Raw genomic sequence first — 4,406 nt, forward strand, 5'->3', positions numbered from 1 at the left:
ATTTGGATAAGATCTCTTGTTTTCCAATATATCACTTTAGTTATTCTATAAATGTCTTTTTCTCCTTTTTTTTTATCCAGTTTTTTATATAACCATTCAAAAGTTTCAATCTTTGCTTCATTACTACGTTCTTAGCATCTTGTTGGCTATTGTATATTTTTTTTTAAGTTTTTCTAATTTTTACAAATATATAATTTCCTATAAACTATTTATTTTTTCTTCATTTTCTTTTGTACTTTATTATTCCACCACTAAGATTTCTTACTTGGTGGTACATGCCCCTTTGACTCACCGAGTACATTATTTTTAACTTTGATATCATCTTATCTCATATCATATTAGACTCACCATATATTTTACTTAATACTTGTAATCTTATCTTCTCCTTAAATATATTTTATTTTTCATCATTTAACTTCCAGCACTTAATTGTAAGAGTTGTATATATTTTTCTTCTATTGATTCTATGTTTGAGGCGTATTTCCAACACTACTAACTTATGTTAGGTAGTTAAGCTTTCTCAAAGGATGACTTTGTAATTTTTACAAATCTTTCTAACTCTCTTTCTAATTATGATAAAGTCAATTTGTGATTTATTAATCTCACTTTTGAACATGATCAAGTGTGTTTCTCTTTTCTTAAAAATATATTAACTAAGATAAAGTCATATGTTATCATAAAATCTAATATAGTTTTCCCTTCTTCATTTCTTCTTCCAAACTCTTAACCCCATGGATGGATATGATTAAAAAAAATTATAGGGGAGTGTATTGTTGGGTCATCTTCATTAAAAGTTCATAAACATGCTAGTACTTAAGTTTGTAAGAGCAATTTTTACATTGTGTCTTCTTTCGCATAGCATTATATGATGATGTCGGCAATCAAGACAGAGCTAAATAGGTGGTGTCGGGATCTGAGACTGAGCCAGATGGTGTTGACGACTGAGACCGAGATATAGGCATTATCGGCAACTAAGGCCGAAGCATGTAGATGATACCAGGATCTAAGACTGAACCGAAAGCGGTATTCGAAGATGTCTAGATTTGAAGCCAAGACTAGGTGCATCAAGGCTGGGTAAGATAGGAATTGGAGGATGTTTGAGTCAAAAGTCGAGACATGAGCGTTGTTGGTGACTAAGATCAAAATGCGTGTCAGGATCAAGAGTTGAGATAGAAGTCATTGTAGTTGACTTACACTTAACCAAACTTGAATCTCAATGAGTTTACTGAGCCAGTTTAATCAAATCCGAGTCTCAATTGAAAAGAGTCTAAATTTTTTTTAGGTCATTCTTGACTTTGACTAGCAAATCATCATATCTTTTGCCCTACGGAACATGTGGGTTTACATAAAACTACCACATCAATAGTGATGCTCCAAGTTACTTGATGTTATTGATGAGGACAAAGTATTATTATTTGGTTGTTTTGGATGATGAACGTAGAGATTGTTATAAATGGTAGAGACTCAAAAAAACATTTAAATATAGTAACTTCAATGTTGTGTAAATATTTTTTTTAACATTATCAAGGTTTAGATTCTTATATAGATTGTCACTACAACTATTATTTATTCCTTTATTCTATCTCTTTTACTAGTATTTTTTTTCCAATTATAAACTTCTTTCTATCATCACAAAGCATCTCAAGTTTTTACTGTATACAGAAACTCCTTGTATTTCCATCCTCGATTTGCATATGTGAGAAGGAGATCGATTCGTGCTAGAGGAACTAGTTATGAATCAAGTTGGCATGCACACACGTTATAAGCTTGTTTCTGGGTTCAAGTTGGACTCGCCAAAGGATTCCTTGACATGTTCAATATAAGAAAACTGAAAGCTTAATTATTCAACTCAGCCCATTTTGATTTATTATGTTCGGTTCTTTAATTGTTTAACGTGTTTTTCTATGATGTCTGTTAATAGTCTTCGATTTTGTGCATCTGTCGCATCTGTCAATTATATGGGCGAATGCACTTGAAGAACATTTTATGGAGTAAGACCAAGGCAATTCCCTGGTGGTCTTGGAGGAATATGAGGAACGGGGACAAGTTCACTGATTTGGCGTATAATGGGGCCCTGGAAATATTAGAAGGTCAATAATTAAGGTGAGATGATAGTCAAAAGTCAAGGAAAAATGACAGTTAAGATCAGGAAGTTCCTAGCTTGGTCCAAAATGGAGAGCAACAATCAAGGCCAGGAAATTCCTTTGGTACGTGGCTCTCCCACCTTATAAGAACGGCTCTCAATATATTCCCAGTCGGCTTCTTAGCTGGTCGGACCCAGGGCTCAATCCTCTCATTTCTCCTGAGCACGGTCCCAATCTACTCCTGGTCGGCTTCTTAGCTGGTCAGATCCCGAGCTTAGTCTCCTTATTTCTCCTAGGCATGTCCCAATCTACTCTCGGTCTATTTCTTAGCTAGTCAGACTCAGGGCTCAGTCCCTTCATTTCTCTTAAGTACCATCCCAGTCTACTCCCGATCGACTTCTTAGTTGGTCGGACCCCAGGACTTAGTTCCCACTTCTCATGAGCATGGTTCCAGTATACTCCCGGACGACCCCAGAGCTACTCGGACTATTGTCAGGAGACAAACACTGTCATCGCAAGTCCTTATCAGAGAACTACTTGTCAAATAATAATGACTATTCGTCAGTGAATATTCTAATACTCTGCCATATGCATAATGTGAAACCTTCCTCTACCTAATGAGAGTCCATCGTACTTCATCTACCACCCGACATACCCTAACACCTGGCATTCATTGATTTCTCGTAATTACGAAGGTTACGAGAGACGGTATAAAAAGGGAGGTACTCTCCGTTAGCCAAGTATACACTTACACCCATCTACTATAGTACTACTGTTCATCTTCTTTCCTTTTCATTTTATGCTGCTCCTAACTTGAGCGTCGGAGAGCCTCCGCTAGAGACCTCGTCCTTGGTTCTCGCTCTAACACTCACGTGTGCTTGGTATGTGTATGTGTGTAGGCCCATGGGTACCCTCTCCGGTCGTCTCCCTCTACTCCGAGGGAAGGTGAAAAACCTGCAACGGTTCTACAAAACCTAGATCTCAGTCCTCTCTCTGTCAACGTTTTTGCCCTCGTCGCCAACTCCCGTCTAACTCAGCTTCCGCACAGGATCATTCACCACAATCAACAACCCGTCTGGGACATTTTATGGAGTAAGACCAACAAAACATAATTGAAGATCCTATCTTATATTTATGATGAATCGAGATTAATAAATGGCGCAAGATAGAGCTTATTCCTAGTTGAGTTGATGATAATTGTTAGAATTAACAAGACTTTTGAAGATTATTTTTGGTAGACTTACTAACATAGGAATTAAGTCTAGTAAAAAGTTGGTCTTAAAATTAGACATCAGTGAATGTTAATTTGATTGATACCAAAGGTAGAAGTTAGCCTGTACCAAAGGTTATAAGAAGCTTGAGTTCGATCAATGCTCAAAGTTAGCCTCGTACATTGGGCACTAAGGTAAAAGAGTTTGGAAATGAAGTTGTGCACTCCGTTTTTATAAGTCAAGAGAAATGAAATCATATGTTCATAATTGAAAGTAGCAGATCTTAATTTCTTTTATAGAAACTTTGAGATACGAAGTAAATTTGATTTATTTTTAATAATTTAGCTAAAGAAATTACTTTTATATATAAACATGTAAAAGTTGAATTAATTTACTAGTGTTAAAATTGTGGCTGAAAGCTTGCAAGCAGCTGGCTGCGAGCTTATGGTTTGGCTCTAAATACATTCAACCATACCCATTTACAGTATATCTATCAAAAATTTTAATATACCATATTTTATTCTAAACTATATAAAATTTAACTATACTAAAAATTCAGTATATTAAATATTCAATATATCAAAATTCTAACTTTATAAATTTTAATATACCACCCGAAGCTGAAACATCACAAGCCTAAATTTTGATATACCACCCCTAGCTGCAACATCACAAGCCACCACGAGGATTATAGAGCCAAGTGGCTGCCAAATTGCAGCTGTGTTTTTCACGGTTACAGTTTTTTCTGGCAAGAAAGGATTCAATTCGATTTTCTAATTATCGATGCGATAGATAAAAGAATATTTTTGATCGATCAAATTTAAATGTGTTCACATTTCAGACCAATCAATCGATATGTATGTTATTTGGTAAAAAAAAATCAATTTAGATATGCATTTTAAATATTTTCTTTTAAAACAAACTGAGTCTAATATGAACCCATTATCAAAATCTTGGACTTTGTCATCAGGGACTCTCATAGGAGAAATTAGCGCAGCATTAGGAGATACACAACGGCATTGTGCACGGATGTTTGTGTGTACATCCACACCAAGCAATACAAAATTAATACATCTTTTACTCAGAAATAAATACTAAAACAAGATTCCCA

The sequence above is a fragment of the Zingiber officinale genome, chromosome 10A, assembly GCF_018446385.1.
Source record: "Zingiber officinale cultivar Zhangliang chromosome 10A, Zo_v1.1, whole genome shotgun sequence".
NCBI classification, from domain to species: Eukaryota; Viridiplantae; Streptophyta; class Magnoliopsida; order Zingiberales; family Zingiberaceae; genus Zingiber; species Zingiber officinale.